General features: G+C 45.7%; 2 pseudogenes; both read left to right on the forward strand.

Annotated features, from left to right (window-relative positions):
* The first annotated feature begins 5,784 nt into the window (after positions 1-5,784).
* LOC139050167 (probable ATP-dependent RNA helicase DDX5 pseudogene) lies at positions 5,785-7,341 on the forward strand (annotated as a pseudogene).
* Positions 7,342-18,794: 11,453 nt separating this feature from the next.
* On the forward strand, positions 18,795-20,351 carry LOC139050168 (probable ATP-dependent RNA helicase DDX5 pseudogene; annotated as a pseudogene).
* The last annotated feature ends 7,243 nt before the right edge of the window (positions 20,352-27,594 follow it).

Below are 27,594 nucleotides of genomic sequence, written 5' to 3' on the forward strand. Positions count from 1 at the left end.
TTTTTTTTCCACTCATTACAATAATTCGTTCGTGTACCTAGTTAAGTCTATAACCTCCCTTCCGTAATGCCCTACGGGGCCATGCAGCTAATAAATAAATAAACTAGCCCAGGAAGTGATTTCAATGTTGTTGCAGCACTGCTATGGCCGGCGGCGTGCTGTCAAAATTACAATTGCTCCCATTCCTTCCATAACCTTAGCATGGCACTACTGCCCTTACTCTCAAGACATGAAGCATTGCATGCCTCCCTCAGCAGTTGTAATGGTGGTTTTCAATAGCTTCGCTGGACATACTTTCGCAGGGCGGGATTGTGAGTTTATTTTGTTCCTTTATAGTTTTCTGCAACAGCGTGAGTGTTATGCTGTAAGAAGCAGGAGTATTCTCGCTCATATACCTAACCTGCATGCACGGAAGCAGGAATTGTAACTGCCTAGGTAAGTCTGAAGTTGACCATGCCACCTGTCATGCCGCGAAGCGACATATCACTTTTATACCGTGGTTTAGTTTGGCGGCAGAAGTAGAAGGTGTTGTTTTCATTTCATTTCATCGTCATTTTATTGCTACTCTTGCCACACAAATGATCAAAACACTGAATGAACCCATAGCGAGAGGCTAGTGTGGGCTTCAGAAACAAAAATATACGATGGCAATGACAGAGTACTTGTGTAAAATGAAAAGCCCAAAATCACGGGGAAATACCAAAGTACAGCATACAATGAGGAGAAAATAAAATAATCTGCACTTTACAGCAGAGTGAATAAAGATCTGTCATGAACAACGCGATACAACAAACACAAACCGAAAACGACTGTCACACAGATGAAATAAGGCTCATAAAGTGTGCTCTTATTGTTTTATTTGTTTCGTGGGAGTGTTTTATTTCTAGAGGTAAAGCATTCCAAACCTTGGCTCCTGAAAACTGCACCAATCTTTCACTGTAGATGTTATTATTCGCTCGCAGATTAAAGTTACTATATGTGATGTTCCTTGTGAGTAGAGAAGGGGAGCGAAACAGGAAGGCATTAAATAATGGGGTTTTACGTGCGAAAACCACTTTCTGATTATGAGGCACGCCGTAGTGGAGGACTCCGGCAATTTCGACCACCTCGGGTTCTTTAACGTGCAGCTAAATCTAAGTACACGGGTGTTTTCGCATTTCGCCCCCATCGAAATGCGGCCGCCGTGGCCGGGATTCGATTCCGCGACCTCGTGCTTAGCAGCCCAACACCATAGCCACTGAGCAACCACGGCGGGTCAGCAGGGCATTGAAAGGTTCATTATATTTTCCTATGTTGTTTACACACACCGCCATTTTTAAAGACCACAAGAGGTCAAAAGGAAGGATATTTAATAACTGGAAAATTGGTTTACTTGGTTCAGTATACTTGCTTTGTGTTATAATTCGGATAGCCCGCTTTTGTAATCGCCAGATAGGATCAAGGTAAGTGTTGTATGTCAAACACCATGTTTCTACACAGTATGTTAAATGACTGTTAATAAGGGCAAAATAAAGGGTACGCAAGGTATGTGTGTTAAAACAATTGCGGGCCTGTAATAAAGCATAGCAGCTAGAAGCCAACTTCGAACAGACGGCGCTAATCTGATTTGTCCAGTGAAGATGTTCATCTAGAATGACACCAAGATACTTAAATGAATGTGTTCGTTCGAGTGAGTGGTCGTTAACGAAAATGTTAATTTTGGAAGCTGTCTAACTTTTGCTCGTGAGCTAAATACTATATATTTGGCGTTGCTTGAATTAATCGTTAGATTGTTGGTGAAAAACCAGCTTGAAATTTTTTTCAATTCAGCGTTTGTCTTTGCTTATAGATTCTCATGGTTGTCAGCTGTAACTATGATCGCAGTGTTATTTGCATAGATTCAAATATCAGAGCAACTTAGGGCCTTCGGCAAATCAGTCAAGTATAACGAAAATACCATGGGCCCTAAAACCGATTCTTGAGGAACCCCGGCCTGTAAATATTGAAGTGATGATATGTTATTGATAACTACAGCTTGTTGACTGTTTTCAATGTAACTGGAAAGCAAGCTGTAGAATTCAACGCGGAATCCATAGTGGTTTAATTTCGTGAGCATATTAGTGTGAACCATGGTATCAAATGCTTTCTTTAAATCAACAAATACAACGTCGGCCAGTTTGTTTTCGTGTAATGCTGTAATAAATAATTGAGTCAAGCTTAGGACTGCAGATGCCATTGAATGATGTTTTCGAAATCCATGTTGCTGTTGACAGACTAAGTTGTATTTTTCTAATAATTAGCAAATAGTATTGGGTAGAATCTCGCCGCAAATATTATTAATAATACTTAGCATAGAAATAGGTCTGTAGCTTGACGGGTTGGATCGGTCTCCATCTTTGTATACCGGGACGACATTGGCAATCGTTAGTGAAGAGGGGTACATTGCACATTTTAATGAATGATTAAAAAGTTTGCATGCCATGCGGGGGGGGGGGGGGTACCAAGATATCAGTGTTTTCCTTAAGTATGCGTGGGTAAATTCCCTCCAGTCCGGCCGATTTATTGCCTGGTAAGCTGAGAATAATGGATTTAATTTCATCGGGTTCGATTTCAAACATTCCAAAAGTATGGAGAACTGGACTGGATCCAGCATTTTGTTGTTGTGATTCAGATAATTGAGCAGCCAATGCCGCGCCGATATTGATGAAAAAGGAAATAAATCTTTCTATAGTAGTGCGATCTATTTTTTCCGGGAGAACACGGCGCTAACTGGCTTTGGCAGCAACCTCATTGATTATTTTCGAGAGCCTATGTGAATTGACGGAAGCCTGTTCAACGAGACGCCTGTAATATGCTTTTTTCCTGCCCTAATCATCGACACGGTTCTGTTGCGCAGGCTCTTAAATTGGTTTAGATAGCAAACATTATCCTTTTGTTGCTTCCATTTGCGGTACCATGAATCGCTCTCTTTTAGAACGGCGAGGATTGCCGCAGTTATCCAATGGCATAATGGTACTTCGTAAGAGCTAAGACTAATATTTCTGCCGCAGTTAATAACCATCTGCGAAAGCGCGTCAATTAGCTTAATAAACTCTGTATCTACGTCATCATGGTATATTGCACTTGGGTCGACGGCCAATAGATTATCATGCAGTAGTGCATCATATATTTTAGACACATACTTCTTGCTCTCACGCTCTGGTTGTATATCAGTGTGAGTAGCAACAAAAAGTGGGAGGTGATCGGAGATGCGTTCTCTGTAAACCCCCGTGCGTATCCCAGTCTGTATATTTGTTAATGCATGATCAATAATAGATGAAGAGGAGGTAGTTACACGCGTGGGTGTATTAATCATATTTCGGAAAATGTACGATGTTAACAGGCTCACATAGTCCTTGTGGCACTCAGTAGTGGTATCAATGTTGAAATCGCCAACAATAATTATGCGTTCTGAGTAAGTAGTAAGCGTTTCAAGAATTCCTGCGAGTTTATCAAGAAAGGACGAAAGGCGTGAATTTGGTGGGCGGTAAATAACTCCAACAGTGAATGAATAGGGCAGTTTTTTGAACAGTGTTTCTATGTCTGTATGCCTGAGGATGACTGGTGCCAAAAACGAGAAAGACAGTCCATTTTTGAGAAAAAAGGCAACACCACCGCCACAGTTTTTTTATTCCGTCGGATGAGATAGCATAACCTAGCCAGGAAGCACAACTTTCTCATCTTTATGCTGCCAGGTTTCTGTAAGTGCTACAATATCAAAAGATTGGGAATATCTTGTCATAGAAGCCACTAGAAGGTTCAGGTTCTTCCTCACACTGCGGATATTGGAGTAAAATATTGACGTATTTTTGTCACTGCTTAACAGGCCATCTTCGTCTATGGCCAACGACATTGGAAGAGTAAACAAGTACTAAAATAGATGAGAATTGGTAATCAAACAAGTTTTGTAGGTCATCTTCAGAAGCTATGTGCATTACTATCGAGCTCTTGCTCATTAAACGCGGTGAGATGCCGCTAGCACTATGTCAGAAAGCAAACTAGCGGCGCACACATTGTGCACACAGTTGAATTCCACTACAAGTGGTCTAACTGGTATACAAATCTGCATGTACACTACTACGGCCTGAATTTGCCGAAAGGAAACCCTCGCTAACTTTTGGAAACATGTTAGAAGAAACTAAACTTAGTCCGATAGGTTCGTATGCGTATTCATTTTCACGTTTCACCGGGTTTGAGAATTCTAGGCGTCAGGTGCCTGCTGTGTTCCCAAACCTGGGCACTGGCTCGAACACTGCATACTGCGAGCAAGGACAAGCGCCTGTCATCGGATACAGACGAAGTTATTGCACGTATCAGCTAAACACAAAAAGAAGGTGTATCCCGCCCTTCATTTGTTTTTATTCTAAGACACACTGACCAGAAAACTTTACAGTCTGTAGTCTCGTTCTAAGGGTGAAGAATATCTTTATATAGCTTCTGAAAGCACGAGCGACATTACTGCTATACACTGTGAGATGCTAACGCCTCATTGTAACAAGATTTGCAGTGTGTAGCCTAGCGAGAGTAGACTGCAAAAGAGTACGCATTTGGGCTGGTTGGTTCATGATTAAGAGCAATAAAAACAGCGCTAAACGACGGGACGAGTGAAGGGACACAGACAACAGCGCTGTTGTCTGTGTCCCTTCACTCGTCCCGTCGTTTAGCGCTGCTTTTATTGCTAGCAAGAGTAGCCTATGAAGCTAGAAAACGACCAAGTATCATTCCTCCAGCCGTGAAGCAAACCCATGAACAACTTCTTCCGCTTTCAGAGTCCCGTTACGCACGAATACTTCCCTTTATTTAACGTCTGGCCCGCTTGAACGGCTGTTTGTCTGCAAGAAAATATGATGCGGCTCGCTGGGCAGGCCGGACGCTTACCCGCACAGCGCAACTATTTCAGTGATTTGCCGCTCCAATCCTTTAGACTGGTCAAAATGAGGTGCTCAGCAACAAGGATTGTTTCGGCTTCCACGAAACACCTCGTTCAGACACAACAAAATAGAAACGTGACCAAAGCACGAAGCAATAGGGCCACCGTGAACCTAGGTGTCGTGGCCACCTTTATTAGGGCAGCTCAAGCTGCGGATTCTGGAGTTGCAAATAGTGCAAGTGCTGTTGATATACAAAATTACTCGTTAGAATGAGCGGCCTAATCGCTCTTGCAGAAAATTAAGAGCAGTTGGAAAGGAAACTGAAGCAGCTAACGAAGGCATCATCCGTTATTTTGCGAGATTAAGTCGGGTATTACGCTATTGTATATTTTACGGTGGGCCAGTAATAGAAATGCAACTTCCGACTCCGGTCCACGATGAAAAATTTGCATTTACGCAAGTGCTTCTTGCCATAAATCTGCAGTGGGTTAGGGTTTCATTCTAGGAAAGAGGAAGTCGGCCAAATGAATACCAATGAAATAAAATATAATATTCAAATAGCAAGAAGACAAATACAAATTATTATTATTAACAATATTACTTTTTAATTAAACCTATTCTTTAATACATTACCATTTACTATACTCTGGCCATTAAATGACATTAACTACTTTTGACTCGACATGCTTATGCAGGGCTGACTACTTTATTACACACTATATGATTTATTTATAATTGGTTTCTTTCCCATCTGCGCTTATAACTATAGTGCTAATACCACCGGTTCGTGGGGTCTCCCCCACAGTGGGTTTCATCGTCAAACAGGGTGGGTCACAAGCAGGGCTGGGGTAGGAGCCGAAAAAATCGGGGCAAAGGAGGCCGGCGAACAGCCGCCATGAACGAAGCGGCCGGCGTCAACGGACTCAACGGCATGAACGACGCTGCTGGCGTGATCGAGCTATGGGGCGTCCCGCCCCCGCTACCAGACCTCACGGCTGATGAAGTCGCATTTTATCGGCGGATTTATCTGCCAAGAGGTGAGGGCATGTACGCAAGCAAGCTGCTTGTACGAACCGAAAAGGGAATCCCCGAGAGCGACGTTGACCTTGACGTTCGCGCACCCAAATGGCGACCGACGGAGACGCTGCCTTTCCGAAAGAACGTCTACCGAGAACACTTCGCGACAGCCCGGCGTTCCTCCGTGGACGTGGACGCGTACAGAAAAACAAAGGGCATCACTGTCGAGGGGCGCGCCGTGCCGAAGCCCGTTCTACGCCTTTACGAAGCCAACTTTCCAGGCGGCGTGCTAGAAGGCATCGAAGCGGGGAAGTACGGTCCGCCAACCCACATTCAGGCCCAGTGCTGGCCCATTGCTCTCAAGGGCAGGGACCTTATGATCACGGCACACGGCGGAGCTAGAGACAAGACACTGGCCTACCTGCTTCCAGCCATCGCGCACGTCATGCACCAGCCACCTCTCCAGTCTGGTGACGGCCCCATCGTGCTCGTGCTAGTAGCGACGCCGGAGCTGGCACGACAGACACACGAGCTGAACTGCCACTTTGAGAAATACACGGCAGTTCGCAGCGTGTGCCTATCTTGCGGGGACTGGAAGCTACGGCAGCTAAAAGCCCTGAAGAGAGGCCCATGTGAGGTATGCGTGGCGACAGCTGGCCGTCTGTTGTCCTTCCTGAAAGAAGGCAAGGTGAATCTTCGTCGCTGCTCGTACCTGGTGATGGACCGAGTGGACCTCATGCTGATTATGGGCTTAGAAAAACAAATTCGCACCATCAACGCCCTAGTTCACCCAGTCTGTCAGAAGATAATGTTGGTTGCTTCACCAAATTGGGCCGTTTCCCATCTTGCCGATGAATTGATGCACGACTACATTCAGGTGAGCTTCGGGTTACAGACGGCGCATCAAAGCGGACAGATTGAGCATGTTGTTGTCATCTGTGGCGAAGCTGAGAAGGACGACAAATTAATTGCCATCTTTGAGGACATTCTTATCAATAAGTGGGACAAGGTGATCGTTTTCGTAGGAACGAGGCAAAGCCTGAATGCATTGGTGTTAAAACTGCGATTGCTGGATTGGCCAGTTGTCGCCATTCACGGTGGTATGACGGAAGGAATCCGCGACCGCGAACTCAACGCATTTCGAAAAGGCTCGGCGACCGTATTAGTCGCAACAGACGTGGCCACGCGTCAGCTGGACGATGGCGACGTGCGTTTCGTGATCAACTACGAATACCCGCTGTGTCTGGAGGACTACCATAAGCGGGTGGAGCACGCCACCCGCTGCGCTGGTCAGGGCACGGCGTACACCTTTATCAGCCCCAACGACAGCCGGCGTGCAAAAGAGCTCATCGCGATTCTTGGAGCTAACAAACAGACGGTGGCTCCACGACTCCGCGAAATAGCCACCAAGGTGCTTGACGCTGCAAAATATTAACTTTACTTATCCATTCGCTCACCTTGCGATGATGCGTTGCTTGAAAAGCAGGTGTGTCCCTACTTGTAAATTGCTCGTGTATTCTGAAATGCAGACCACGCAGGAATTTTCTTCGTTTTAACAGGAAAAAGGCCGAAAGGATAACATTGGAGCCTTATGGTTGCTCTGTTTGCTTTCATTCAGGTGCTGGGCACGATCACGAAAATTTTCTTGACGTCGAAATTACGTGCTTCTCGTATTGTCAATATAAAAACGGCGGTATTTATGTATTGCTCCTATTTGACTTGTGTATAGCATGGGCGTGGCCAAAATGATCGGCTCACTTCAGCGTCACATACATGACCAATTTAGGAACGTGCACTATGTTCGCGTGTAGGGAAAAACACTGCTATCCATATATGTAACAGTAGCGTAACTTCGTAACTTCGGCTGAGCGAAATTGGACGTTCGCTGTAGTCATGTGGTTCGGCGTCTGCCGTTTCATCCTGCTCCGAGAGCGGGTGGTACGTTCGGCTTGCCTGCTCGTTGTGTGCTTTTGAGCTAAAGAAAAAAAAAAAAACGTCGGACCGACACGGCACTGATTTCGAGGATCAAGGCGGCCATATTGAAGATACCATAAGAGCCGAGGCACCGAAGTATACCAAATACGCCACAGTTAAATGTAATCCAAGAAGGTGGAGCTGCAGTTTAAGGGTTCTTCCTCGTAAAATGAATCGTTTACCAGAAACAAACCTGTGAGGGTGCTAGAGAAGCTCCGAGTGAGTATAAAGATCGCACTTGACAAGTTAGCATAGCGATAACTTGATAACAAATTCTACTTATGTTTCTTTTAGTGGTTGAATAACATTGAATTCTTTACTAAGCACGCAATACTATGCCTGGTAAACTCTTAAAAAGAGTTTGAACGCTTAGGGGCTTATCTTTTCCCACAATTATCGCCATTTACCTTGGGCGTCTTTCCTTTTCTTAGTGCTGCACTCCTCGTACTTCTAAGCCATAAACGATATGCACATCCGCCTGGCATAGCAGTTTTGACAGGAATATAACGCGCGAAGAGTTTTCGAGAAATGAAACGAACGGAAGGCAATGGCGATAACTGTTCTGGGACAAGATAAGCTCTAAAGCGTGTAAACTTTTTTTAAGTGCCGAGCATATGTAGGTCGTTTTTGTTAAAGGGGCTCGAGTTCTTGTGAACTAGTTCTCGGCTATTGTTCGGGTCCTTTCTATATTGTAGTGTACGGGAAGGGAAAATAAATTCGTATGAATGGGTGCTGCAATAGGGGGGGGGGGAGGGTTGGTGAAGGGTCCAAGAAACTGTTCGGACAGGCTTTATAGATGCCTACCGTACAGGTACAGTAAAACTTTCGCACCGCAATATGTGTGAAGCTACGGACGTTTACAAGTTAGCTAAAGCCATAGCCATGCTTATTCTCCTCGACTTGTTCGCCGAACGATTGGCGCTAAGCTCCGCCTTCAATGGCTCTGCGTCATGACGGGACGTCTTGTCGTGTACTTCCGGTTGTCTCGTAATCAGCGCCTCTCCAACCTCTCCGCCAGCCGCTCCAAGTGAGAGCTATCGAAGCAGCGTGCTTTGCGAGAATTCTGTCGCAGTGCGTCCAGTATTCAGGTAACTACAGGCAAGCTGCGTGTTTTGACGGATGGGCGAAGGCGCAAACTAAAGCCCGTCCATACCACTACCGTTGTGATGTAGGAACTTAGCGTAGCCGTACGTGAGCGACCTGATCTGTCTCTACGGTCTAGCTACGTGGTGGCGCAGAGCTTAACCAGCAAACAAAGACCTGATATTTGTTCTGGCAAATACGCTGACAGAAAATCAGAATGCACTTGGTAAATTCTGTTAAGTCATTCGACGGTTTCGTCTGTATAACAAGACGACTGCAACATCTACGGAACTAGTGGCAATTAGAGAGGCCGTTCAACATATTTCGCGGCTACCTCCTCAAATATGGACAGTCTTCAGTGACGCAAAATCAGCTCTGCAACTACTTAGAGTGGTGTTGAAAGAAAGCGCTTACAGAGTGTTGGCTCTTCAAACTGCCGAGCCAAAAAAACTTTAGTGCAAGAGAACGGCCACCACATCACATTCAAGCGGGTTCCCAGTCACTGTGGGATACACGGCCGCAAACCTGCGCGTTTGGTTTGGCGAAATCTACGACAACGTGCCAAAATAGAGGTAGATAAGTTTCTACATGGCGTCATTCCTGCTTTCTCGCTGCTCTACTTCTCTAATGCTCTTCCCTCGTGGGTTAAAAATCTCTCAAAACGCGTGCAACAACTAATGACTTCTAGCTTGCGTTGTGCTGTACTTCTCATGAATACTCGTTTAGAAACTGTATTCCGTGCACTTATTTAAGCTTATATTCGTGAGAACAATACTACTTAAAGACATATTAATACATTAAAAACAGCAAACTAGCCGGAAAAAAATGCCGCGTGACGCACTACTCATGCCTAGGAAGTGGCGGTAAAGCGCGACGGTGTGAAGGCATGTTAACGGTGACCCAACAAAGCTTTCAATATACTTAATCTATGGACTTGATGCCAAATTGCATTCTCGCGCCTTCTGCCGAACTAATGTTGTGACACCGAGAAAGGGCAATGCGCATACGCTGCTTATTGTGCTCGAGTATCGGCCAATGCGCAATTCGCCTCCTGCCTTGTCACTAAGTGAACTAATGCAATTTTGCATGCACTCGCCCATCCCACAGGATTTTAACCCTGTCTGTGGTACATGGATTTTACAGTGCTCGAGCACTGCGTACCATGGACGCTCGTGTATACCGGCAACACAGTGCACGCTACAGTACGCTTATTTTATTAGCGCTACGATGATAAGCGATCTTTAAGAAAGCGGGAATACACACACACACACACACACACACACACACACACACACGCGCGCGCGCGCACACACACACGCGCACGCACACACACGCGCACACACACACACGCGCACACACACACGCGCACACACACACGCACACACACACGCACGCACACACGCACAAGCGCACACAAGCGCACACACACGCACAAGCGCACACAAGCGCACACAAGCGCACACAAGCGCACGCACGCGCACACGCACACACATGCGCACAGACACGTGCACACACACACACACACACACACACACACATATATATATATATATATATATATATATATATATATATATATATAGTAGGCAAAGAGGGTTTCTTATATATATACAAGCGCACACACGCGCGCACATACGTGCACACACACACACACACACACACACACACACACACACACATATATATATATATATATATATATATATATATATATATATATACATATATATATATATATATATATATATATACACACACACGCAGGAAAGAGACGACGAACTTTTTTGGAAGACTTCCTAACGCTTTCGGCTGCCTAGCCGAAAACGGTAATTAAAGAAGTCTTCCCAAAAGTTTGTCGTTTCTTTTCTGCGTATGTTACGTCAGGTCCTGCGTGCTGAACTTTAAAGAAAACGTACATATATACATATATATATACAGAACAGTCTGTAGGTCCGGGGGTATGCACGTAGTTTAGCCTGACGGGGCACACATAAACAAAACGAATGAAGCATATCTGCGAGTCGGCCTAGTTGGAACAGATTAATTTTTAAAAGCACTTTGAGCGCAAAACAAACATGGACGAAGAAAAGGAGGAATTTAAAGACGAGCACTGGTCCTTGTGTTGCTCCTTTTCTTCGTCCATATTTGTTTTGCGCTCGAAGTGTTTTTAAAAACAAAACGAATGCTCATTTTCTGACATTACAGCTATGGAACGACCTTCGTTATACCGACGAAGGCCGTGCCACGGCGGTAACGTAGGCAAGTGAGCATGCTTTCTTTTGTATGTGCGCTCCTTTTTAAGCTATACCGGGTGTCCCAGTTTATTAGCAGCTAGATTAAAAAAAACAAGAGTTCTCGAGAAATAGGACAGAGTGCATTGTAGCGGCAGTCGTGTGTACTAACATGCAGTATTTTTTCTTCACGAAGTCCTAATTAATTGCTTTGAATCTGCGAACCTTTACTTACTGATTGTGTAGCAAACATGTCAATGGAAAAGTTGTAGGGCACCTCAAATAACCGGCGAATCAAGCATTTCTTTCGTGCTGAAGTGTCTGGTTGTTTTGTTTACAGGAAAAAAAAAGCTCGTGAAATACGCGGAATATGAAATGGATCAGCCATCGCGTGGCGCTATGGAAGCGCCTTCAAGCAACCTTTGAAAGATATACGGCTGCATTTGTTTATCGCAGCATTTTAGAAGCCTTCGCCACGTTGGATGACTCGAAAGGTTTCGCGACTTAACCAGCGTGGTGCGATAAGCGTCAGCATATGCGAGCGCAAGAATGTTTTGCTCGATCACGAGGCACTCGGGATAGCTTTAACCTTCGCATTTCTCGAAACAAATCTGCAAGAGAAATTCAACCATTGTCAAAAACAGTGTGCAAAAAAGAACGATGAAAGAAAAGGCAGCTCTTGGAAGAAGCGAAAAGAGCTACTCAGGAGTTTATTTCAATACAACATAAACAAAAAGCACGTAAGGAGTCTCAGCCGCCCACAATGAAACACCCAAAGGTGCAACTGGTTTATCCATTTACCATTTCTGTCTCTTGAACTCCGTAAAAGAGACAAAACAAAGCAGTTCATTCTGCCTATTTCTATCTATGTTGCAAGCTTTTTTTATCTAAGGATAGGGTGACATCATGAATGTGCGTTAAACAGTCATGTTTGTGCGTTAAACAGTTTCAGTGGTATTTTCAGTGGTTAACCAGTTTTCATTGATATTTTCCGCTGCCACTTATAGCACGTGCTCAAACAGGTCACCGTCTGAAGCCAATGCAGTATTTGCTTCTTTCCAACACTTATGCTGTTGCAGCTTTGATCAACGACGTTGGAATCTCGCGGCAGACTTTGCCTATTTTTGCCTTCAGGGCGTCCGGTAGGGTAGTTTCGCCGCTATATACGCGATCTTTCACGTAGCCCCACAAGAAGAAGTCCAGCGGTGTCATGTCCGGCGACCTTGCAGGCCAGGGTACAAGTCCGTGCCGGCCAATCCACCGTCCAGGAAAAAACTTGTCGAGCCACGCTCGAGAATGACTGCTACTATGCGCAGGAGCACCATCGTGTCGAAATCAGATGTTCCGAAGGTGCGCAAGTGGAACGTTGCAACCCACGTTGTTCACGGGGCCCTCGAGGATGGCGTTGACGTAGCGTTGCGTCGTTAGTGTGTTGTCAAAAAGATGTTGGGATTAAAAATGCCGCACCCCACATTAAACGACCGCTGGTATTGGTGTCGTGTTTGCGCCAGCCAGTGGGGATTCCTATCACTACAGTAGTGCGCGTTGCGAAGATTAACGTGTGCGTTTCTGGAGAAATTAGCCGCATCCGTCCAAAGCGTGCGACTGAGAAAGTTCGGTGCTTTTTGACATTTCGGGAAAATCGAATAGACCAGATCAAATTTGTTTGCAAAATCTCGGTCTTCAAGTATTTGATGAACATGGACATAGTACGGGTGCATATTAAGTTTTTATAAATATTCCACGCTGATGACCTTGAGGCTCCGGCCTCCGCACTGGCGTCGCGCCCCCTACCTCGATGGTTAGTAGCAAAGTATGCCAGAACATCCGTTTGCGCTTCTTGAACTACCGCTGTCTTTGTGAAGATACCCGTGTCGCAAAAGACTTTCTTGTGGGGGTGACGTCTTGTGTTATTCCTTCTTTGTTAGAACTGCTCGAGATTGGAACAGTTTGTCATCAAGCGTTGCATATGTCGCATCAAATGACGTTTTTTTTCCACGCATTAAAATAATTCGTTCGTGTACCTAGTTAAGTCTATAACCTCCCTTCTGTAATGTCCTACGGGGCCATGCAGCTAATAAATAAATAAACTAGCCCAGCAACTGATTTCAATGTTGTTGCAGCACCGCTATGGCCGGCGGCGTGCTGTCAAAATTACAATTGCTCCCATTCTTTTCATATCCTTAACATGGCACTACTACCCTTACTCACAAGGCATGAAGCATTGCATGCCTCTCTCAGCAGTTGTAATGGTGGTTTTCAATAGCTTCGCAGGACATACTTTCGCAGGGCCGCGATTGTGAGTTTATTCTGTATAACTTTTATACCGTGGTTTAGTTTAGCGGCAGAAGTAGAAGGTGTTGTTTTCATTTCATTTCATCTTCATTTTATTGCTATGCTTGCCACACAAATGATCAAACACTGAATGAACCCATAGCCAGAGGCTAGTGTGGGCTTCAGAAACAAAAATATACGATGTCAATGACAGAGCACTTGTGTAAAATGAAAAGCCCAAAATTACGGCGAAATACCAAAGTACAGCATACAATGAGAAGAAAATAAAATAATCTGCACTTTACAGCAGAGTGAATAAAGATCTGTCATGAACAACATGGTACAACAAACACAAAGCGAAAACGATTGTCACACAGATCAAATAAGGCTCATAAAGTGTGCTCTTATTGTTTTATTTGTTTCGTGGGACTGTGTTATTTCAAGGGGTAAAGCATTCCAAACCTTGGCTCCTGAAAACTGAACCAATCTTTCACTGTAGATATTAATATTTGGTGGCAGATTAATGTTACTATGTGTGAGGTTCCTTGTGAATAGAGAAGGAGAGCGAAACAGGAAGGCATTAAATAATGGGGTTTTACGTGCCAAAACCACTTTCTGATTATGAGGCACGCCGTAGTGGAGGACTCCGGCAATTTCGACCAACTGGGGTTCTTTAACGTGCAGCTAAATCTAAGTACACGGGTGTTTTCGCATTTCGGCCCCATCGAAATGCGGCCGCCGTGGCCGGGATTCGATGCCGTGACCTCGTGCTCAGCAGCCCAACACCATAGCCACTGAGCAACCACGGCGAGTCAGGAGGGCATTGAAAGGTTCATTATATTTTCCTATGTTGTTTACACACAGCGCCATTTTTAAAGACCACAAGAGGTCAAAAGGAAGGATATTTAATAACTGGAAAATTGGTTTACTTGGTTCAGTATACTTGCTTTGTGTTATAATTCGGACAGCCCGCTTTTGTAATCGCCGGATAGGATCAAGGTAAGTGTTGTATGTCAAACACCATGTTTCTATACAGTACGTTAAATGACTGTTAATAAGGGCAAAATAAAGGGTACGCAGTGTATGTGTGTTAAAGCAATTGCGGGCCTGTAATAAAGCATAGCAGTTATAAGCCAACTTCGAACAGACGGCGCTAATCTGATTTGTCCAGTGAAGATGTTCATCTAGAATGACACCAATATACTTAAATGAATGTGTTCGTTCGAGTGAGTGGTCGTTAATGAAAATGTTAATTTTGGAAGCTGTCAATAACTTTTGCTCATGAGCTAAATACTATATATTTGGTTTTGCTTGAATTAATCGTTAGATTGTTGGTGAAAAACCAGCTTGAAATTTTTTTCAATTCAGCGTTTGTCTTTGCTTATAGATTCTCATGGTTGTCAGCTGTAACTATGATCGCAGTGTTATTTGCATAGATTCAAATATCAGAGCAACTTAGGACCTTCGGCAAATCAGTCAAGTATAAGGAAAATAACATGGGCCCTAAAACGGATTCTTGAGGAACCCCGGCCTGCAAATATTAAAGGGATGATATGTTATTGATTACTACAGCTTGTTGACTGTTTTCGATGTAACTGGAAAGCAAGCTGTAGACTTCAACGCGGAATCCATAGTGGTTTAATTTCTTGAGCATATTAGCGTGATCCACGGTATCAAACGCTTTCTTTAAATCAACAACTACAATGGCGGCCAGTTTGTTTTCATGTAATGCTGTGTTAATTAATTGAGTCAAGCTTAGGACTGCACATGCCGTTGAATGATGTTTTCGAAATCCATATTGCTGTTGACAGAGTAAGCTGTATTTTTCTAAGAATTTGCAGATATTATTGGATAGAATCTCGTCGTAAATATTATTAAAAACACTTATCATAGAAATGGGTCTGTAGCTTGACGGGTTGGCTCGGTCTCCATCTTTGTATACTGGGACTTTGGCAATCGTTAGTGCAGAGGGGTAAATTGCACATTTTAATGAATCATTAAAATCTTTGCATAACATGGGTACCAAGATATCAGTGTTTTCCTTAAGTACGCGTGGGTAAATTCCGTCCATTCCGGCCGATTTATTGCCTAGTAAGCTGCGAATAATGGATGTAATTTCATCGGGTTCGATTTCAAACATTCCAAAAGTATTGAGAACTGGATTGGATCCAGCATTTTGTTGTTGTGATTCAGATAATTGAGCAGCCAATGACGCGCCGATATTGGTGAAAAAGGAAATAAATCTTTCTATAGTATTGCGATCTATTTTTACCGGGAGAACACGGCGCAAACTGGCTTTGGCAGCAACTTCATTTATTATTTTCCAGACCCTATGTGAACTGACGGAAGCCTGTTCAACGAGACGCATGTAATATGCTTTTTTCCTGCCCTAATCATCGACACGGTTCTATTGCGCAGGCTCTTAAATTGGCTTAGATAGCCAACATTATACTTTTGTTGCTTCCATTTGCGGTACCATGAATCCCTCTCTTTTAGAACGGCGAGGATTGACGCAGTCATCCAATGGCATAATGGTGCTTCGTAAGAGCTAAGATAATATTTCTGCTGCAGTTAGTAACCATCTGCGAAAGCGTGTCAATTAGCTTAATAAACTCTGTATCGACGTCATCATGGTATATTGCACTTGGGTCGACGGCCAACAGATTATCATGCAGTAGTGCGTAATATATTTTAGACACATACTTCTTGTTCTCACGCTCTGGTTGTATATCAGTGTTAGTAGCAACAAAAAGTGGGAGGTGATCGGAGATGCGTTCTCTGTAAACCCCCGTGCGTATCCCAGTCTGTATATTTGTTAATGCATGATCAATAATAGATGAAGAGGAGGTAGTTACACGCGTGGATGTATTAATCATATTTCGGGAAATGTACGATGTTAACAGGCTCACATAGTCCTTGTGGCACTCAGTAGTGGTATCAATGTTGAAATCGCCAACAATAATTATGCGTTCTGAGTAAGTAGTAAGCGTTTCAAGAATTCCTGCGAGTTTATCAAGAAAGGACGAAAGGCGTGAATTTGGTGGGCGGTAAATAACTCCAACAGTGAATGAATAGGGCAGTTTTTTGAACAGTGTTTCTATGTCTGTATGCCTGAGGATGACTGGTGCCAAAAACGAGAAAGACAGTCCATTTTTGAGAAAAAAGGCAACACCACCGCCACAGTTTTTTATTCCCTCGGATGAGATAGCATAACCTAGCCAGGAAGCACAACTTTCTCATCTTTATGCTGCCAGGTTTCTGTAAGTGCTACAATATCAAAAGATTGGGAATATCTTGTCATAGAAGCCACGAGAAGGTTCAGGTTCTTCCTCACACTGCGGATATTGGAGTAAAATATTGACGTATTTTTGTCACTGCTTAACAGGCCATCTTCGTCTATGGCCAAGGACATTGGAAGAGTAAACAAGTACTAAAATAGATGAGAATTGGTAATCAAACAAGTTTTGTAGGTCATCTTCAGAAGCTATGTGCATTACTATCGAGCTCTTGCTCATTAAACGCGGTGAGATGCCGCTAGCACTATGTCAGAAAGCAAACTAGTGGCGCACACATTGTGCACACAGTTAAATTCCACTACAAGTGGTCTAACTGGTATACAAATCTGCATGTACACTACTACGGCCTGAATTTGCCGAAAGGAAACCCTCGCTAACTTTTGGAAACATGTTAGAAGAAACTAAACTTAGTCCGATAGGTTCATATGCGTATTCATTTTCACGTTTCACCGGGTTTGAGAATTCTATGGGCGTCAGGTGCCTGCTGTGTTCCCAAACCTGGGCACTGGCTCGAACACTGCATACTGCGAGCAAGGACAAGCGCCTGTCATCGGATACAGACGAAGTTATTGCACGTATCAGCTAAACACAAAAAGAAGGTGTATCCCGCCCTTCATTTGTTTTTATTCTAAGACACACTGACCAGAAAACTTTACAGTCTGTAGTCTCGTTCTAAGAGTGAAGAATATCTTTATATAGCTTCTGAAAGCACGAGCGACATTACTGCTATACACTGTGAGATGCTAACGCCTCATTGTAACAAGATTTGCAGTGTGTAGCCTAGCGAGAGTAGACTGCAAAAGAGTACGCATTTGGGCTGGTTGGTTCATGATTAAGAGCAATAAAAACAGCGCTAAACGACGGGACGAGTGAAGGGACACAGACAACAGCGCTGTTGTCTGTGTCCCTTCACTCGTCCCGTCGTTTAGCGCTGCTTTTATTGCTAGCAAGAGTAGCCTATGAAGCTAGAAAACGACCAAGTATCATTCCTCCAGCCGTGAAGCAAACCCGTGAACAACTTCTTCCGCTTTCAGAGTCCCGTTACGCACGAATACTTCCCTTTATTTAACGTCTGGCCCGCTTGAACGGCTGTTTGTCTGCAAGAAAATATGATGCGGCTCGCTGGGCAGGCCGGACGCTTACCCGCACAGCGCAACTATTTCAGTGATTTGCCGCTCCAATCCTTTAGACTGGTCAAAATGAGGTGCTCAGCAACAAGGATTGTTTCGGCTTCCACGAAACACCTCGTTCAGACACAACAAAATAGAAACGTGACCAAAGCACGAAGCAATAGGGCCACCGTGAACCTGGGTGTCGTGGCCACCTTTATTAGGGCAGCTCAAGCTGCGGATTCTGGAGTTGCAAATAGTGCAAGTGCTGTTGATATACAAAATTACTCGTTAGAATGAGCGGCCTAATCGCTCTTGCAGAAAATTAAGAGCAGTTGGAAAGGAAACTGAAGCAGCTAACGAAGGCATCATCCGTTATTTTGCGAGATTAAGTCGGGTATTACGCTATTGTATATTTTACGGTGGGCCAGTAATAGAAATGCAACTTCCGACTCCTGTCCACGATGAAAAACTTGCATTTACGCAAGTGCTTCTTGCCATAAATCTGCAGTGGGTTAGGGTTTCATTCTAGGAAAGAGGAAGTCGGCCAAATGAATACCAATGAAATAAAATATAATATTCAAATAGCAAGAAGACAAATACAAATTATTATTATTAACAATATTACTTTTTAATTAAACCTATTCTTTAATACATTACCATTTACTATACTCTGGCCATTAAATGACATTAACTACTTTTGACTCGACGTGCTTATGCAGGGCTGACTACTTTATTACACACTATATGATTTATTTATAATTGGTTTCTTTCCCATCTGCGCTTATAACTATAGTGCTAATACCACCGGTTCGTGGGGTCACCCCCACAGTGGGTTTCATCGTCAAACAGGGTGGGTCACAAGCAGGGCTGGGGTAGGAGCCGAAAAATCGGGGCAAAGGAGGCCGGCGAACAGCCGCCATGAACGAAGCGGCCGGCGTCAACGGACTCAACGGCGTGAACGACGCTGCTGGCGTGATCGAGCTATGGGGCGTCCCGCCGCCGCTACCAGACCTCACGGCTGATGAACTCGCATTTTATCGGCGGATTTATCTGCCAAGAGGTGAGGGCATGTTCGCAAGCAAGCTGCTTGTGCGAACCGAAAAGGGAATCCCCGAGAGCGACGTTGACCTTGACGTCCGTGCACCCAAATGGCGACCGGCGGAGACGCTGCCTTTCCGAAAGAACGTCTACCGAGAACACTTCGCGACAGCCCGGCGTTCCTCCGTGGACGTGGACGCGTACAGAAAAACAAAGGGCATCACTGTCGAGGGGCGCGCCGTGCCGAAGCCCGTTCTACGCCTTTACGAAGCCAACTTTCCAGGCGGCGTGCTAGAAGGCATCGAAGCGGGGAAGTACGGTCCGCCAACCGACATTCAGGCCCAGTGCTGGCCCATTGCTCTCAAGGGCAGGGACCTTATGGTCACGGCACACGGCGGAGCTAGAGACAAGACACTGGCCTACCTGCTTCCAGCCATCGCGCACGTCATGCACCAGCCACCTCTCCAGTCTGGTGACGGCCCCATCGTGGTCGTGCTAGTAGCGACGCCGGAGCTGGCACGACAGACACACGAGCTGAACTGCCACTTTGAGAAATACACGGCAGTTCGCAGCGTGTGCCTATCTTGCGGGGACTGGAAGCTACGGCAACTAAAAGCCCTGAAGAGAGGCCCATGTGAGGTATGCGTGGCGACAGCTGGCCGTCTGTTGTCCTTCCTGAAAGAAGGCAAGGTGAATCTTCGTCGCTGCTCGTACCTGGTGATGGACCGAGTCGACCTCATGCTGATTATGGGCTTAGAAAAACAAATTCGCACCATCAACGCCCTAGTTCACCCAGTCTGTCAGAAGATAATGTTGGTTGCTTCACCAAATTGGGCCGTTTCTCATCTTGCCGATGAATTGATGCACGACTACATTCAGGTGAGCTTCGGGTTACAGACGGCGCATCAAAGCGGACAGATTGAGCATGTTGTTGTCATCTGTGGCGAAGCTGAGAAGGACGACAAATTAATTGCCATCTTTGAGGACATTCTTATCAATAAGTGGGACAAGGTGATCGTTTTCGTAGGAACGAGGCAAAGCCTGAATGCATTGGTGTTAAAACTGCGATTGCTGGATTGGCCAGTTGTCGCCATTCACGGTGGTATGACGGAAGGAATCCGCGACCGCGAACTCAACGCATTTCGAAAAGGCTCGGCGACCGTATTAGTCGCAACGGACGTGGCCACGCGTCAGCTGGACGATGGCGACGTGCGTTTCGTGATCAACTACGACTACCCGCTGTGTCTGGAGGACTACCATAAGCGGGTGGAGCACGCCACCCGCTGCGCTGGTCAGTGCACGGCGTACACCTTTATCAGCCCCAACGACAGCCGGCGTGCAAAAGAGCTCATCGCGATTCTTGGAGCTAACAAACAGACGGTGGCTCCACGACTCCGCGAAATAGCCACCAAGGTGCTTGACGCTGCAAAATATTAACTTTACTTATCCATTCGCTCACCTTGCGATGATGCGTTGCTTGAAAAGCAGGTGTGTCCGTACTTGTAAATTGCTCGTGTATTCTAAAATGCAGACCACGCAAGAATTTTCTTCGTTTTAACAGGAAAAAGGCTGAAAGGATAACATTGGAGCCTTATGGTTGCTCTGTTTGCTTTCATTCAGGTGCTGGGCACGATCACGAAAATTTTCTTGACGTCGAAATTACGTGCTTCTCGTATTGTCAATATAAAAACGGCGGTATTTATGTATTGCTCCTATTTGACTTGTGTATAGCATGGGCGTGGCCAAAATGATCGGCTCACTTCAGCGTCACATACATGACCAATTTAGGAACGTGCACTATGTTCGCGTGTAGGGAAAAACACTGCTATCCATATATGTAACAGTAGCGTATGGTGATTCTTATAGTAGAGGCAGTCGCAGTAGTAGCAATGATAGGAGAAGTAACTAATTGTACTTCTACTAGTAGTAATAGTCGTCTTCTCCGGGGCCGTCAAATTCCCACCCAGTTTTTTTGTGCTAGTGGCACATGTCCACTCTAGGAGATAGGCAAGCGATTTTTAAGACGACCATAAGAAAGTATACTCTATCTGTGAGAAGCATGACACACTAGTTGAGCTTATATCGAAGTATAAGAAAATCGGTTACAGAGTGTGCTATTGAAAAATATAAATATTTCAAAACAAAGAAGGAACGAAGAAATAAAGTTAGCATATATAAAAAAGTTGTATTTTCTTTTCAGTACTGTCTAAGATAATAAAATGTTATGTTATTGCACAAATTATCGCTTGCAGACGTATTGCCTGTATACATTCCAGTGAACACTTGGTCCGTAACATTCCAGATGAGCACGTGTGATTACACGTGCTTTAAATGGAAGCTTAAGGGCTTAGTGTAACATATGGGAGCCTATGTATTGCTGCGATAGGAATTATATGGACAATCCAGGCGCACTTTTGCCTTCATCGTCGGCATCACCGTGATGTTCCGTATAAAGTCCAAGGGCGATAACACCGTCGCCACGCGCCCTATGCTGTATGAGCGAGTGAAAGCAGGTGAAGGGAGCCGACGATCCTGGCTTAATCTGGCGCGCGCGCCGTATCTTGAAAGGGCTCTGCAGACTGCTCACGCCTTTGTGCGCGCTGTCTTCCCGCTGTTCTTGTGTTGAAGCGATAGATAACACAAATGTCACTTCGCTCGCTGCTGCTGCGAGGCTTGCCCACATCAGCGTCTAGTATTTTGCAGCAAGTCTCCGCTCTCATCCAGTGTGATGTACTCATGTTTGCTAGTGCGCACGGACATCAATGCTTGTTAATTCAGTTACTAAGCGAATGTTTCGAGTCGATAGGGCCGATACCTCGTATATGGAATTCTACTAATTTGCTATCGCAGTCGATGCTTCGTATTTCGGGCGAGACTGGGACTTTATTCAATACATGATTTTCTAACAACTAGGTTGGTACGCGCTCAGCGCATACCTTGAACTACGTCCACGTCTTAAAGTGCGTTTATACGTTCACGAAGCTGAAGGACTTGGGATATGCGAGGCCATAATTGGAAATGCGTTATCATCCCCAGGGTACTTCACGCTCCTTGCGGGGGTATGTATGTATGTATGTATGTATGTATGTATGTATGTATGTATGTATGTATGTATGTATGTATGTATGTATGTATGTATGTATGTATGTATGTATGTATGTATGTATGTATGTATGTATGTATGTATGTATGTATGTATGTATGTATGTATGTATGTATGTATGTATGTATGTATGTATGTATGTATGTATGTATGTATGTATGTATGTATGTATGTATGTATGTATGTATGTATGTATGTATGTATGTATGTATGTATGTACGAGTACGTGTTGTCGGGCCTGTGTGCCCTGCTCTGCAGCATGCGAGTTGGAAACCTTTGAAACGCGTGTCACAACAGCAACCGTCGCATGGAGCATGCACACACATGGAGTTAGACTCGGGAGAACTCGAGCAGGTGGCTGCAGACAAGGAGGCTGCCCGATAAGAACACAGCAGAGACTGTGTTCGGGGCTTTCTAGAAGTGGGCCTGGTGGAGGCGCTGGTGGAGCTCGACCCCCTTGGGTTTTTTTTTTTCGAGAGTGCTGCGGTGCGAGGGAAAACGATTTGCTTAGCGTCCGCGAAACCAAGGGCATTATTTTTCGCCCCACCCGCCGTGGTTGCCTATAGTGTTGGGCAGCGCGAGGCCGCGGGATCAAATCCCGGCCACGGCTCTCGCATTTCGAGGGGGGTGAAAATCGGCGTCCGAAGTGCGAAAACTACCGTATACTTGGGTTTAGGTGCACGTTAAGATACCCCCAGGTGGTCCAATTTATTACGGAGTCCTTCGCTATGGCGTCCCTCGTAATCAGATCCTGGCTTTGGCACCTCAAACCCCTTAATTTATTTTATTTATTCTTTCTGCCTTTGCGAATTTTCTTGTTTGGCCGGCGCTTGCTTGTCCGTCTTGCGTGTTCTGCTGCATGTTCAAATTGCCTTGATTGTTCGAGTGATTCGTTAGGCAGTAAATTAAAGCGGTTTCAGTTTCAGTTCACAGCGAAGGCGAGGGGCCTCAATCTGGTGCCCAGCTTGTTTATAGTATTACAATTTTTTTCTTCTTTGCTTTTTTCCTCACATTGTTCTGGAGTACGCTTCCGTGCCGCGGGGACCACGAGCACGGAAGCAAGTTAACCGCCCCTATCTCGAAAATGCTGTGGCAATCCAACTAGGCCTACCGGTTCCACTCCGACATTGAGTCCTACAGCTGACGCATTTCTGCCCAACCGCCATGAAAGACCTAACCTCGGAGTCAACATTTTTTTCCCCGTGTCACTCTCTTTGCGCCCTGCTCTCTCTTTTACGTGGTATTCCTCGCCATCCTGCCTCTGCGGTACCACGTGATCATCGTTTTAATTGTCCGTTTTCATCGGACTGCTGCGTCCGCTCGCCATGAACGACATGGGGTATTCGTAGCCAGCATTTTATCGCACTTGCGTTCGGGTAATAGCACTAAGAGCGAAGCACCGCGGTGAGCACATAAGTATTGATTTGACGTGCGACCACTTCATAGTTTCACCTATACCCTACGGTAATTAATTGCGGATTTGCGTCGGCACGCCATGCGTCAGTTGGCCACTCGACAAATTTGCATGGTTTTTATTTTTTAGAAATAGCAGAAACGTGCAGTACCGTCCCTTCAGTTTGCCCGCAACCGCGGTCATGTCTATCCGTAGTAATAGCGTTTCGCCCTTTCGCCCTGACGTCGCCCTTTCCCTGTCCCATCCTTCCCCCCTGTATGAGAACTGCGCGCGAAGAATGGAAAGGGTATTATTCACTAGTTTCGCGAATACCCCGGTTTTACCCATCCTCCGCCTCTTCTTTTTGCCCCGTCTTTATCGTTCTATGTACCTATCTTCAGGACTCGCATGTTAGGCTAAGAGTAAGCGCGGCCATTTCTGCAATGCTTTTTGCGGCGGGTCAGGGATAATTACAACTGCCGAGAGGCTAATGTGACAACACCCAGGAAGCTCCAGAGGGCACTGTGCACATGTGATGCGATGGAAAGGTCCAAACGAGTTTCTTGCGCCACCTTCCCTCTTTTCTACGCTCCTTCCTATACGAACGCTCTGAACCTCCCTTCGACACGACGTGCAAGACGGCAACAGCACCAGTGGAAAAGTCGAAGGAAGAAGCAAAAAAAGCTTCACCTTAAAAAAGTTATCTTCATTTGTTGGCGTACAGTGCCGTGGCGTCATCGCGTCCTTTGCGGCATTTTTATAGGAGCATAGTATATTTCCTCTAAATATACTTTCGGCTTTAGGTGTTACCTTGCACGTCCGCTTATTCTGTTACGCTGACGGCGACCGTTGTCGTCAGGCAGCCTCCTCATTCTGAGCTTTGCCGTCACCAGAGAGCTGTCTTCGCAAACAAACCACTGGGATTCGAGCCCATGTATTCGTAGCATTCTGCATTTCTTAGCTAGGCACGCTAACCATTACGCTACAACCTCCCCTCACCACTTTCTCTTTATCTGTCTTCCCACTTGTCGTTTTCATCGCAGACGCAGGCAGAACGGACGCAGAAACAAAAAAAACTAAAGACTGCTTGAGCCGCCAGCTGACACATGACCTTAACTTTGGCTGGTGTTGCGTACTCCAGGGTAGCGTATCGTACTGCTGCCGAGTTGCAGCGATGCCTGCATATCGAAGCTCGACCGACGTTGCTAATAGGGTAGCGTGGCGCTGGCGGCGGGCTGCCGGCATCCGGTAGACCATGGCGACCGGGCAAGGACGAGACAATTTCTAGTGCGAAACTTGCGTGGTTTATTCAAAAGTTGATGAAAGATGATGAGAAGAGAATGTAGTGATCAAAGTACATTTCGGAACCCCTTCAATAGGCTCTCTACAATCGTGGGAGGGATCTTGCTTCTGTCGACGTCACGTGACCGGCACAGGAAGCGGGCCGCTCCTCCTCTTGTTATACCGAGCCTGCTGCAAGGAGGAGGGCATCCCGCCTCCTGGAATTGTAGACGCTTGTCCGTCTCTTTTGCGCGTTGCTGGTTCGTGGAAGTTTTCCTGTAGAGTTTGGCCGTTCGAGAAAAGGGTCCCTCTAAAGCCGCACACACACACACAAAAGAGGCCGGTAAACAATTCGGGACTTCCGCCATACCAGACACTCGAAATGGTCATGGCGCATTAGGAAGTCACGCTTCATTTCGGCGAAGCCTGGTGGGTGAAGGTCAGGTGCGAGAAAGTCCTTTCTGCATGAGGTGCGGGACGCCAGCCGTGGCAGGAGAAGTCACGCCTCATTTCGACGAGACATGGTGAGAGAAGATAGGGTGAAATTCCTTTCTGCACGTGGTGCCAGACGCCAACCATAACAGCATCTCCGGCGGGGGAGGAAGATCCCGACGCGTAAGGGCCAGCAGCCGCTGTGCGAGGTATCGGCGTTTCAGCAGCAGAATTCCCATTAGAGGTGACGAACCCTTAGTTCGTAGCTGGTAGATTCCTGGGAGTTGTCATCAGTCCTCGTGGCGCTCTTGTGACTTTTCTCCCATATCAGGTCGGGTTAAATTGGTCTTACAAGCAGGTCTCGCAACTTTTCGTCTCCTGCGTGGGCAAGCAATCGCCCCAGAACAGTGCTGGACCCACAACCACAAATCACAAGGCCACCCTCCTCCAAGATACACCAGGCTTTAAAAATGAAAGAGAACCCGCTACACCTTTCCCATTCCTTACGCACATCCCCCCCTCCCCCCCAACACTAAAAACAGCCATTTCTTGAGAGCGTTAAGACGTGGTTATTAAAATCAACTAACAATCGAATACACTTCAGAAAAAAAAAACGTAAGAACGAAAGTAAAAATGCCACGGAAAGCCGAGTGAGCATGAGCCTTTTGTTACTCTACGGGCAACGACTCAAACCGTCGGCATTGCCATTAAGCTTACCCTTCTTGTAGCGAATATCGAAGGTGTACTGTTGAAGAGCCAAGCTCCAGCGCAAAAGACGACCGTTTTTCGTACACATGGACTGCAGCCATGTGACGGAACGGGACAGTGGTCAGTATCCATGGTGAACCTTGAACTAGCGATATAGCAAGCTAGCTTCTGCACCGCCCATACTACGCAGGCGCATTCTTTTTCTGATGCACTGTATGCTTCATCACGAAGCTTTCTACTGTCGTACAGTACTGGGTGTTTGTTCTCGTCATGTCTGTGTTGGCAGAGCACCACCTGCATACCCCTGTCGCTGGCATCACACTGAAGAATGAATGGCTTAGAATAGTTGGGCGCGTTCAAGACTGGCTGACTCGTTAGTGCTTTCTTGAGCATTCTGAAAGCCTTTTCTTTTGCGTCACCCAACGTTACCCTTTGTGGTTCTGTTTTTCTGAGAACATCCGTTAATGAACTCGCAATCTCGGAATACCTCAGGATATATCTTTGGTAATAACCCGCCAAGCCAAGGAATAACCTGATGTCCCGCTTGGTGCGTGATTGCGAGAAGCTGTCTACTGCGGTCATTTTAACCTCGGAAGGCCGACGATAGCCTGGCCCTATTACATGACCTAGATAAGCCACCTCCGCGCGCCCTAATTGGCATTTGGGAGCCTTAACAGGTAAGTTGGCCTCTCGTAGACGACACAGCACTCTTCGCAGGTGTTGCATATGGTCCGCCCATGATGAAGAAAAGATTGCTATTTCATCGAGATACGGAAGTGCAAAGTCCTCCATTCCTCGTAGCACCTGGTCCATAAGGCTAGAGAAGCAATATGGAGCATTGTTCAATCCAAAGCTCAGGACTTTCGGACGAAAGGTTCCCATCGGGGAAATAAACGACGCAAGCCTGCTTGCCCTGTCGGTCAGCGGAACCTGCTAGTACCCTCTGACTAAATCGAGCGTAGAGATGAAGATAGCACTGCTCACTTTCTCAAGCCTTTCCTCGATATGTGGTATTGGATAAGTTTGGTCCTTCGTGATTAAATTGAGCCTGCGATAGTTGATACATGGTCGCGGCTCCTTTCCTGGGACATCAACCAAGATAAAAGGTGAGGTATAATCACTCTCTCCTGGCTCGATTACACCTAGCTCTAACATCTTGTTTATTTCAACGGTCATGACTTTATGTTGATGAGGCGAAACGCGATAAGCTTTCGAACGAACTCGGTCCGACGAGGTTAACTCGATATCGTGAACGATCGCAGTGGTCCTGCCGGGGTGTATGAAAATACGTCTTCAAATTCAAACACGAGTTCCCTCAGTTCAGCCCTCTGATGGGGATTCAACTCCGCCTGTTCTACTAGCTTGTCAATGGTCTCGTGAATGTCTTTTGCCTCCGTCACTGCTGTTAACTCCGGAAAGTCTACAGGCATCTCCTCAGGTTGGTTAAGGGACATGTTCACAATGACCTCCTTCTGCCGGTAGGGTTTAAGTAGATTGCAATGGTACACTTGGTGGTGTCCTTCGTTTTCCCGTAACTGTGATTACGTAGTTTGTTTCAGATAATTTCTGAATTATGTCAACCGGTCCTTCCTACTGAACCTCCAGTTTATTTTTCAGCGAGGGTTTCAGGATCATTACCTTTTCCCCAACTTTAAAGCGTCGCGTGCGAGTTGTCCTGTCATAGTAATGCTCAGCATTGCTTTGTGCCTTACGCACGGCCTGCTCAGCACTTATTGTGGCAGGGCTTACGTTCAATAACTTTT

The sequence above is a fragment of the Dermacentor albipictus genome, chromosome 9 (assembly GCF_038994185.2).
Source record: "Dermacentor albipictus isolate Rhodes 1998 colony chromosome 9, USDA_Dalb.pri_finalv2, whole genome shotgun sequence".
Taxonomy (NCBI): domain Eukaryota; kingdom Metazoa; phylum Arthropoda; class Arachnida; order Ixodida; family Ixodidae; genus Dermacentor; species Dermacentor albipictus.